The sequence below is a fragment of the Argentina silus genome (genome assembly GCF_951799395.1).
Source record: "Argentina silus genome assembly, chromosome: 1".
Classification (NCBI taxonomy): Eukaryota; Metazoa; Chordata; class Actinopteri; order Argentiniformes; family Argentinidae; genus Argentina; species Argentina silus.
In genome coordinates this window covers 13,370,522-13,383,021 of record NC_139655.1, presented here as the reverse complement: position 1 = coordinate 13,383,021, position 12,500 = coordinate 13,370,522, and the positions used below count along the sequence as shown (strand labels likewise).

Genomic DNA, 12,500 nt, shown 5'->3' with positions numbered 1-12,500 from the left:
ATGATTTGTTACTGATGTTTGACTGTGCCTCAGTTCACGATGGTTGATGTGCTGTCCACTCCACTCATCCTCAACCCAAAATGACATCCACACACATACAATCCCAGAACCATTTTGGGTTCCATGTAGAATCGTTTTCACAAAGGGTTCTACATGGAACCCAAAAGGGTTCCAAAAGGGTTTTTGCAAAGGGACAGCCGATGGACCCTTTTTTTCTAAGACACATGCTCCCCCCACACACAAACACCCCCTCATGCACACACACACACACACACACACACACACAGTACCTGAGGCTACAGGGCACGACAAACCTCCACCCATACTGTATGGAGCAAGGGAAATATGAATGAGGGAATCAAGCAGGAGACTCTATAAATAGGGTGTGCTGAAACGGTTGTGAGGACGCGTGGGAACAGACAGGCCATTGTATTGCACGGCCTATCTGTGTCTGGCTCTGGGCCACAGAGCAGGGGAGTGAACACAGCCAACACACTCACGGAGACACTCAACACTTCACACACACACCAACAGAGTTCACTCACTGTGGAAGACACTAACGTACCGTTAGTATGCACTAATACAGTAGAAACTCAGCACTTCACATACACACTAGAGAGTGTCAGCGTTGAGAGTGAGCACTGAGAACCATACAGAACGTCACTAGACCAACATACGCTATAGCCCATGCGGGGAAAAAGGATACTTAAGTAAAGTTATTTTTTGTATGTATTTAATGTGTACTTAAGTGTGTTATTGAACCACTAAAGTTGTACTTAAGTATACTGAAGTATATTAAAGTAATGTCTAAGGTACTATTTAAAAAGTAATAAGTATACTCAAATAATAATAGCTCTGTTAAAATGACCCAATTTATTTTGTACGTAAGTACTTGGATTATTTGAGATGTACTTTCAACACACTTATAATCTAATATAATCTAAGTGGAAATTAAATCACCTGTTAAATAGTATTAAGTATAACATAAGTGTGTTAATAATGTGTTGGGATATTTTAAATATATACTTCTACATGGGACTGAATGGCATACCCTATCGTGGCCTTTATTATTTTAAGTTATGGTTAGCATCTAAATGCACAAAACTGAGGGATAGCAGACAGGAATGCTGGGTAATATGTAAATGACATGACATATACTAAACATATATTAACATTATATTCTAAACATATTTAATTTAACTTAATTTACTTGGGAATTTTTCTGGATGTTCTACAAATGTTATTATTTAAAGCTGTTGCTGAGATGATTTACTCACAGCCCAAGGCAACCAAGATATCTACTTGCCAAAACAAAGTTTCTAATTGATCCCATTAGAGGTCCAACACCATTAAAGTTGAAGGACCAGGTTACCTAACATTTCATACCATCTCTCAGGGACATTTGACGAAATTAAAAATAATTTTAAATAAGTATGGGATTAAGAATCTTTGAAATACAAGTATACTATTTTATAAGTATACTGAAGTACACATTTAAGGATATGACAATAAAGTATACTTTTCTGTTAGTATAGTCAAGTGCACATTTACGGACATAACATTCAAGTAAACTTTTTGTAAGTATACTCAAGTACACTTAAGTACAGATTCAATTACATGACAATAAAGTATACTTTTTGGAAGTATCCTAAAGTACAAATTAAAGTATATTCAATTCTAGTATACATTTTGGAAGTATACTAAAGCACAATTTTAAGGGCATGAAATCAATGTATACTTTGAGTAAGTACACAGAAATACAAAGTTAGTACAACTTTAGTGTACTTTAAATAAGTATAGAAAAATGAATATATTTAAAGCATACTGTAATCTATTTTATATACACTGAAGTTTACTTTTCTTTTGCTTAGGAGCCTACTGTGAGGTTTGCACAGAGACTTTTATTTTGAAAGGGAATCATGAGCTATTGATTATTGTTGCTAACTTCAACCTCTCCAGCTTGAAATGGTGCCAGCTAGCTGAAATGAACAGGGTTTTTTTGCTGTCTCCACTTCCACATGTGGACAATGCATCACCAGTTATGGGTTTAAATTCTAAAAGAAAGTGAACCACTGCTATAGAATGCTCTCCTAAAGCAGGGCTACCCCATCTAGAGTGTGATTCCAAATGAATTAGTGATTCCTTACTACATCTAGACAAAACACTACACTATGCACCTCATGAGTCACCAACAGAGTCTGTCAGTACCATAGTCTGAATACTACCACCAGTAGCAAGCATGCCAACACAGAAACATACACCCGCAGTAGTCATACAAGACATGTAATCACAAGTGGGTCATAGAGATTACCAATGCCTTAACTGCTCAGTCCAATAAAGCCAGGCCTATCCCAACCGCCTAAAAATAAGCCTCTCAAAATGGACATTTAGCATTTAGCACCCCACCCAGTGGTAATTCCAATGTCTCAATATCTACAAGTGAAAGAAGTGTGTGTGTGTGTGTGTGTGTGTGTGTGTGTGTGTGTGTGTGTGTCTGCGCGCCCGCGCGCGTGCATGTGCATGTGCGTGTGTTGTCTGTGGGGATCTCCACTCTGAGAACAGTGAAGCCATGGTGTCTTTAAAATGCTGTATGACTCACAATGCTGTACATTCCGCCAGTAGCACTTCAATGCGAACGAACGAACAGAGGGGGGATTGTGCGCGCGCAACTGTATGTGCCATTCCGTGAGCACGACTGAAAAACATTCTATGGTCCAACCAATATATGTAAGCACTTGTATGATGGTTCTGTTGAAAATGGCCATTGACCAATGCACATTTTGCACGGTTTGTATTGAATTGGACCGACTCTGAGAGATCCCAACAGTGATTGAGCGCCGATGCGAGTCGACAGGACGAGCGACACACCTCCGTTTGACATTGACCAACATTTCCCTCGCGCACATACACGACGCGCCAACAGCTTCGCGGGTCTAACCCTCACCCTCACCCCCCCCCCCCCCCCCCCCAGCCGACACACACAAACACTTAGACAGCCGCAAGGGACTACCCTTAAAATAATCTGTGGCACCAGTTGTTCATCCCCATTATAAACCTAATTTTATCAAAGCAAATCATCTTGCAAGAACAGCCAGAGCGACAATGCCTACGTCTGACTGGAAAGAGGGTGAGGGGTAGCCTTCCTAGACATCTCCCCGAGTTAAAATTCATGAGATATTCAAACTCAATATTCGCCTAATAAACTGTCTGCTCCGTGTCTGAGGCTATATGGGTGTTATGTCTGGGGGATGGAAAACTCTGAACAAAGCCCGTCGATGGCACATGTGCGCGTCAATAACACACACACGCACGCACACACACACACACACGCACACACACACACACACACACACACACACACACACACACACACTTATAACCGTCGTTAAAATATGGTATTGTCATCACAATTCATTGCAGTTAATGATAAACAGACCGTTTATTGTTATCAATGTGAATCATACTTCGATGTTTACAAGTGCACCAGCGGTTTCAGTCATTGGGGTAGAGATCGGGGTCACGCTGATGTCAATAAATTGCAACATAGGCTATACTCTCATTGTAGACAATATGTTGCAGAATATTCTGCTCGTATATCTTGCTTTGGTAATGAATTAACGAGATGTAGCCTATACTCCACTGTCTAACTAAATGTTTGTCCACCTAGAGTTTTTTTTCTTTCATTGCTGCACGACTGTTGATATGTTATTTTGAACATTTTAATTTGTCTCTATGGCTTCCCCAAAATGATAGGACAAAGCGAAACACGGCCATAAGAAAAAATAATTAGCCTACCAGAATAACAACACTTACCGTTAATTGAAAATAAGGACTTGTGAAAATATGTAAATGTCTCCCTTCTTCAGTGATCTTGCTTGTTGTTCAGACCTGTCCCTCCGATGCTCCCGTTTGTCTTTCTTCTTAGCCTATTTCACTTTCCTCGAGCTTCGTTATTTTCCGCTGTTTGTTCTTCCTCTCAATTTTAACGTTTTTTATTTTCGCCCTTTCTCCAGTAGGAGGAAAAATCCTACAAAAAAAATGTGGAGCCGTCAATCAAATGACAGGGATGAAGTTACTTTAGTACTGTTTAGGGGAGGATAAATATGATGTGACTAGCATGAAATATGATTAGCCAATATTCGAACCTATTTTGATATAAAGGAATCAGGATGAGCAACTGTATTATAAACTGACGACTACTATGGTTATAATAAGACTAAATGGCGGTGTGATATTGACGAAAGCTCTTCGTCTCTCTCCTGACTCCCCCCTCTCTCGGGTGTTGGTAGGCGCCCGTTGTTGAGAAGGCTTGTGGAACAAAACGCGCACGCATTCCAAGGTTCTGGTTACAGCTGCGAGGCACATACGATGAGGCAAAACCAGCGTGCGATTTGGGACTAAGCCAAAAGACAAATGTACACACCTCGAAGCAAAACAGAAAGAGAATAGGAAGGATGTTTGTGAAGGATGATAAGGGATACCTGATAGGAAACGCAGGGAAAAGGGTTTCGAAGGATATATGGTCAATGGGAAAGGCGAACTGTCTGAATTTAGCTCAACGTGTGTTAACTCTTGCAAGTTGTGTCATATTTAATTTATGTCCAAAGATTTAATTCCTCATTAGGTTGTTGCACCATTGTTTTCTTTGTTGTTCAATGTTTACATTGACCCCCACAAGTACTGATGGATGGGGTATAGTATTTCGAACAGGAGAAGAGGAGAATCAGTAAGTCAGTATAATAATGACGCACATGCTCATAACGACCCACACTTCACAGACCCAGCTTTTTTAAGTATTCATCACAGCTCGCAGATCCCACATAAAAAACAGTGGAACAACACAGACTGACAGTTCTGTTGCCATGACACACCACAAACACCCAGCCACTCCTACACTGAAAAAAATTATACTTTGGATCAAAGTAAAAAAAAATGTAAAAGAAAATGCGTCAATTTGTTACAGCTAATTTTTTTAGTTTTTCTCAAAGTAAAAAAAATCAGTTTGAACGAAGCAAACATAGTTACACTGTCAGACTCATGCCAGCATTTGGGGTGAAATACCAGGAATGGTAGTGAGAAATAGTCTTATGTCAGGGCTCTGGGTTTGCATGCTTTTGTTTAATCCCAGCACCAACTCATCATTGGCCTCATTACGGAACCACCACTTAAATAAAGTGTGTTAGTGCAGTCTGGGCTGGTATAAAAGCCTGCACACACCTGCAGCTCTCTAGGCTTGGAGACCAGGGGAGGCTGGTGGAGGTAGAAATCGGAGGACGGGCTCATTGAAATGCATTCCATGCATGACATTGAGCCCATTTCAATGAGCCTGTCCTCCAATTTCTACCTCCACCAGCCTCCCTGTTGGAGACCCCTGTCTTACACAACCGTTCCCACTCAGCATACATTTCTAAAGCCAGAGAGTGTTCAGGCAAACTGTTGTTATCAGCTTCAAACAGCCATGATTCAGTTGAAAGGAGATTTAGGTGCATGGTGCTGCTGCTGTAACCCAAGACAGCATTTTAGCCACCATTATACCACTCCTAGACAGCCTGACCTAGCCTTCCATCATGTTGACAATCATATCAAGTCGCTGCTGTTTGCCACTGGGCCAGCAGTAAACATGATTGTCCTTGAAGGGTAAGGCTAGGCTGATAATGAAAACTGTGCAACCTCCTCCCAGCCGTTCACCATCCCCTGGAAATAAATACAATGACCCTGTCTCAGTGTGTGTGTGTGTGTGTGTGTGTGTGTGTGTGTGTGTGTGTGTGTGTGTGTGTGTGTGTTAGGGGAGTATCCCATCCCCCACACAGGTCAATATGACATGGACAGTATGAAACTCAACAACGGAGACATTTGATTAAATAGAAACATGTCAATTTAGTAAAGAACAGAATCTAAACACTGACCTCAATGTCAACAAAAGACTGTCAATTACAATTAGTTATTTTTTTACATAATAATCAATAAAAATAATACTTCTTTAAATTGATTTACCTGTTTAAATAAAGATTTAATTAATAAATAAATTAACAGGCCAAAACATAAGAGTATAAACGCACAGTGTAATACAATACATGAACTGCAGCTGACTTTCAGCACGGAAAAGGTGTTTAATGTTTCTTCTGATAAGGAAGTTGCTGCCCAGCTGTTGTGCCCAGCCAACAGCTTCTTGTGGAGCATGGTGGAACAATACAGGACTTTATTCTGGCACTGAGAGCGAGGAGGTAAATAAAGAAACCCCATCGATCAATTATTCAGCATAGAACTGTTTCAGCAGTCCATGTGTCCATGTGTTGTTGGGTTTGTTCAACTCACTGCTCCCTCCATCCCTCCACCCCTTCATCTCTCCATCCTTCCAACCCTTCATCACTCCATCCTTCCAACCCTTTATCCCTCCATCCTTCCAACCCTTCATCCCTCCATCCTTCCAACCCTAATCAATACATTTTAAAATACAAGACAGCAAGGCTCTCTTAGCCTTTGGACAGCACTCCTGTGCACAGGGTCATCCCACTTCTCAGTCCACAAACTGTAATCCATTATGACATGGTTGCAGTGATGAGATTAGAGTGCACTCACTCAATAGAACCCCGCCTTAGGGGTGAGACTGGTACCGGTAGACTGGTACATGTAATCAGCCAGAGGCGTGAGAAAGCTATTCATCATTCAGAAGGCGCGTCCACTCAACTCCACATATCCAGGGCTGGTCTATCAAACAAACTCAAAACCACGCTGCCACATTCCCATTGCCCATATCACTGGCACCAAGCCAGCGCCTCCAGGACCAGGGTCCATTTTTAAAACATGTATTTAGCACACAGGAAAGTGCAAGTTGGCGATGCCAAGAACACAAAGACATGAAAATGATATATTTGTATGAAAAAGAGTGTGAGGGTGAGGTGAGAAACCTGAAACCTCACCGCTTAATCTGAGATAAGACATTAAAAAACAAGGGTGTAGGTAGAAAAAGGGAAGAAAAACAGAAAGAAGAACATATTAAAAGTACATGTCAATAAAAGGAGAGAAAAATAACATTGAATATAAAAATAAATAACAGTGAAATACAATCAGTAATTATACAGACATGGTGATTAATGACCTTTTATAATGTTTTTGTAAATTGACAGTGATGGAGAAGTGTTAATCTGGTGTGTGTTGGAATCCCATAATAGAGCTCCCATAAAATCCCATAATTACACTTTTTCTCGACTGCTTACACCATTTGTCATTTCTCATTGCTTTCACACAAAATACTCATGTTAAGCTCCTTTTAGCTAAACAGTTAACACAACTCTCTACATAATACACAATAATCTATTGAGTAAGTGTTGACAAACAAATCATTTCCTTACAGCATATAGCTACTTCTCCCATTATAGTTCATCTCTACTCCATACATTGTAACTCTCTCTCAAAAGTTCAACTAACAATCAGTTAGTTGTAATCACAAATGAAATAGGTCATCAGTAATGTAACATGTGGCCTGGCAGACGGGAGAGAATAGATTACTGGAAATGTTTTTCTTGGCACTTTTTGTGTTCTACCGTAATGCAATTGTTGTTGTTGTAACCTGCTTGATTCTGAATATTTTAGATGAATTTGACTTCACTTTTTTCCATTTTTTTTATGTTACAGCCTTATTCTAAAATGGATTCAATAATTTTTTTCCATCATCAATCTACACACAATACCCCATAATGACAAAGCCAAAACGAGTTTTTAGAAATGTTTGCTATATTTATTAAAAATAAAAAACTGAAATATCACATTCACATAAGTATTCAGATCCTTTACTCAGTACTTTGTTGAAGCACCTTTGGCAGCGATTACAGCCTTAAGTCTTCTTGGGTATGATGCTACAAGCTTGGCACATCTGTATTTGGGGGGTTTCTCCCATTCTTCTCTGCAGATCCTCTCAAGCTCTGTCAGGTTGGATGGGCAGCTTCGGTGCACAGCTATTTTCAGGTCTCTCCAGAGACAATCGATTGCCTTCAAGTCTGGGCTCTGGCTGGGCCATTCAAGGACATTCAGAGACTTGTCCCGAAGCTACTCCTGTGTTGTCTTGGCTGTGTGCTTAGGGTCGTTGACCTGTTGGAAGGTGAACCTTCACCCCAGTCTGTGAACCTGCTCCAGAGGGCTCAGGACTTCATCAAGGATCTCTCTGTACTTTGCTCCCTTCATCTTTCCCTCGATCCTGACTAGTCTCCCAGTCCCTGCTGCTAAAAAACATCCCCACAGCATGATGCTGCCACCACCATGCTTTACCGTAGGGATGGTATTGGCCATGTGATGAGCGGTGCCTGGTTTCCTCCAGACGTGACCCTTGGCATTCAGGCCAAAGAGTTCAATCTGGTTTCATCAGACGAGAGAATCTTGTTCCTCATGGTCTGAGAGTCCTTTAGATGCCTTTTGGCAAACTCCAAGCAGACTGTCATGTGCTTTTTACTGAGGAGTGGCTTCTGTCTGGCCACTCTACCATAAAGGCCTGATTGGTGGAGTGCTGCAGAGATGGTTGTCCTTCTGGAAGGTTCTCTCATCTCCACAGAGGAACTCTGACCATTGGGTTCTTGGTCACCTCCCTGACGATGGCCCTTCTCCCCCTATTGCTCAGTTTGGCCAGGTGGCCAGCTCTAGGAAGAGTCTTGGTGGTTCCAAACTTCTTCCATTTAAGAATGATGGAGGCTACTGTGTTCTTGAGTACCTTCAATACTGCAGAAATTATTGTTGTATTCTTCCCCAGATCTGTGCCTCGACACAATCCTGCCTTGGAGGTCTACAGACAATTCCTTCGACCTCATGGCCTGGTTTTTGCTCTGACATGCACTGTCTGCTGTGGGACCTTATATAGACAGGTGTGTGCCGTTCCAAATCATGTCCAATCAATTGAATTTACCACAGGTGAACTCCAATAAAGTCATAGAAACATCTCAAGGATGATCAATGGAAACAGGATGCACCTGAGCTCAATTTCGAGTGTCATAGCAAAGGGTCTGAATACTTATGTAAATGTAATATTTCAGTTTTTTATTTTTAATAAATTAGCAAACATTTCTAAAAAACTGTTTTCACTTTGTCAGTATGGGATATTGTGTGTAGATTGATGAGAAAAAAAATTAATTTAATCCATTTTAGAATAAGGTTGTAACATAACAAAATGTGGTAAAAGTGAAGCGGTCTGAATACTTTCCGAATGCACTGTATACTAGCCCATGCAATATTACAAAAGGTTAAATAAGGATATATCAGGCCATAGTAAATGGATACAAAAGATTATTGGTATAAAATGGTTGGATTTTCCTTATGATGCCAAAGGATTGAAACTTTTTTTCAATATGTCTTCTCCAACTTAGTTTATTGTCTATTAGTACCCCCAGGAATTTTTCTATGGACCAGCAAAGAGATCCTTCAGTCCTCTCTCCATCATCCAACCACAGCCTCTCTCATTGTCCCACATGTCCTCTTCCTCACCCAACATTTTACAATCACTCTCTTTCTTTCTCTCTCTCTCTCTCTCTCTCTCTCTGTTGTGTCCTTTCTTCTCTCTCCTGTCTCCCTCGGTTGATTGTGTATGGTTTTCTGGATGTGTAGGACACTAAGGACTTTGCTCTTATGGTTCCCTGATGTTCCCATTTCTGCTGTACTCAATCTGCAGAAATGGGTTCAATGTTGTTGGAGAGAAGAACAACATTGGGAAAAACTTGAGGTCCACTCTCTATTTCTCTCTCTGTTGTCATGGTTCATGGGGCTATGGATGGGTCCTCTTAGGAGACCACATCAATGTTAATATATTCTATTTAGCGGACACTTTTATTCAAGCGACTTAGAACACGGTGAGTGCACACATGTATAATGTATATGGTTCCTGCGGGAAATCAAAAACCTAAGCTAAATAGGACAAACACTGACTCTGGGATATGACATCAAAAACAGCGTGGCGGTGCTGCCAGAGATCATTTCAAAACAGAGACGATGAATTCTGGTGCACATATCCGATGACGAGTGCCTACCATTGTTCACATCCTTACTTACTCCAAATATCTTTTATAAAAGTTGCTGTGACTTCCTGGCATGACGGCATATCCCAGAGTCTACCTTTAAGCTGACTCAGTGCTGAAATGTGCTTACCTTGCAGACCTCATTCAAATGACAACAAAAGGTGTTTATACAAGTTTATGTAATGAATGAAGATATGTTGTAAATTCAACCTCAGCATGTATAAAAGAGACACTGCATGAGAGAAAAAACCCACAGCAGAATGGTGGTCTTGGCTTTTGCATTGTTGGGCTTTCTGGCCTTGGCCATTGTACCTGAAGACACAGGACATCAACAGGGCCGATATCATTGGACATCCAGGAGATGTAGAACAACATGACAGCCATGGAAGCAAGGCTGGAGGATACAGAGGAAGTCGTACGGAATCAAAAATCAGGTATTCTGCACAGGATTAATGATTAGTAACATTTTTATCAAAGTGGTCAATGATGATCTATAGTAGTCATCATAATATGTCTGCTTTTCTTTTCTAAATCTGGACCTGAAATTGGAACTCTTAGAGACTCTTAAAGACTTATGATATGTACATTATGATATGTTATTGTTTGTCTAGTTCTCTAGTTCTCAACATCTGCCATTGATATTATTAAAGAAAAGCAAAAACAATGCAGAGATCCTGGAATTGAAACTTCTGCAGAGAGAGAATAAGGGTAGTTGTGGGTGTTTTGTTTCTGTAACACAATATGGATAAGGTCTGATACAGTAGTAATTACAATAACGTTGTGTAATATTGTAGCGAACGGCAGGGTAGAGTAGCTTGCCCTAAGCGGGTATCAAACTCACAACCTTCCGCTTACAAACCGTCCGCACTAGCTACAACACCAAGAGAGTTAAATCCCTTGGCAGAGATTCTAGCGGGCCTTAAACAGGCTTGTTACAATATCATTACAGATCAAGCTGAAAGATGCAGAGCGCCAGATGGAACAGCTGGAGAAGGACAATGGTGAAGCAAGGGTGCAATCTTGGCACTCAGAATACAGTTGTACATGATGTAACCAGTACTATGCAACAGTGAACGTAGAAAACACAACAACCTTACTAACACTATTGGAGCAAGGAATACATTGTAAGTAGCATTCATACACAATTTAGTAAGCAGTTTAACCATAACTATTGTCTCTCTCATTCTATGTAATGTCAAGTTTGGTCATAACATGCTCCATGCAGTATCAACTAGCAGTGTGAGTCAAACAATATCTATGTTTTGTTCTGTTCTACACGCTGTAAAGCCAAACCAGTGGTGGCTTTCTCTGTTGGCCTGACTGGTGGCTATGTAGGACCTTACAACACTGCGCAACTCTGACCTACAAAAGTGTGCAGCTGAATGAGGAGAAAGCTTATCTCGCAATTCTTCCCCAATCACACGACACAGAGACGGGGAAATTAAGGACATGTTGACCTGTTCCCCAACCTTTAACAACACGGTAACTGCATTGGTCTCTGAGTCACCCCCACCAGGAGCACTGTGAGCATATGAAATGGAGACTGCATTCTTATACAAGAGCACATTCATTATGCAGTCATTGTGTTTAAACCAGCTGAAGGTGTCGTAGTAGACTCCTCTCACTGGCGCTGTGAAGATACCTGTATTAGAGGGAAAACAGAGATCAACAAAGAGCAAAGAGCATCAAAGAGATTAGTAATCTTTGACAGATAGACAGACACACACACGCACACGCACACGCACGCGCACGCACACACATACGCACATACGCACACGCACACGCACACGCACACACACACACACACACACACACACACACACACACACACACACACACACACACACACACACACACACACAGGGCATACACCAACACACAATTGCTTCCTTCCTAATTACCTGTGTCTTAGTTATAATGATGATGATTATGACTTGTCTGTCTCTCTGCTGTCCTGTCTCTGCTGATGACTTGTCTGGCTCTCTGCTGACCTGTATCCCAGTCTGAAGATGAACTGTCTGTCTCTCTGCTGTCCTGTATCCATGATGATAACCTGTCTGTCTCTCTGCTGTCCTGTGTCTCTGCTGATGGCCTGTCTGTCTCTCTGATGTCCTTTATCCCAGTCTTAAGATGACCTGTCTGTCTTTCTGTTGTCCTGAAGATGACCTGTCTGTCTCTCTGCTGTCCTGTATCCTTGATGACTTGTCTGTCTCTCTGCTGTCCTGTCTCTCTGCTGTCCTGTATCCCAGTCTGAAGATGATCTGTCTGTATCTCTGCTGTCCTGTGTCTCTGCTAATGACCTGCCTGTCTCTCTGCTGTCCTGTATCTCTGCTGATGGCCTGTCTGTCTTTCTGCTGTCCTGTGTCTCTGCTGATGACCTGCCTGTCTCTCTGTTGTTCCGTGTCTCTGCTGATGACCTGCCTGTCTCTCTGTTGTCCTGTATCTCTGCTGATGGCCTGTCTGTCTTTCTGCTGTCCTGTACCTCTGCTGATGACCTGTCTGTCT

The 12,500-nt window shown here is 41.4% G+C and overlaps 1 protein-coding gene across 3 annotated transcripts in view; it reads right to left on the bottom strand.

Annotated features, from left to right (window-relative positions):
• Positions 1 to 3,978, bottom strand: part of ndrg2 (NDRG family member 2) — a 22,028-nt gene extending 18,050 nt beyond the window's left edge. For all 3 annotated transcript variants that reach the window (XR_014554362.1, XR_014554363.1, XM_083675435.1), the window contains exon 1: positions 3,814 to 3,978. The gene's annotated coding sequence lies outside the window, so the exon portion shown is untranslated. The remainder of the gene's footprint in view (positions 1 to 3,813) is intronic.
• Between the last annotated feature and the right edge of the window lie 8,522 nt (positions 3,979 to 12,500).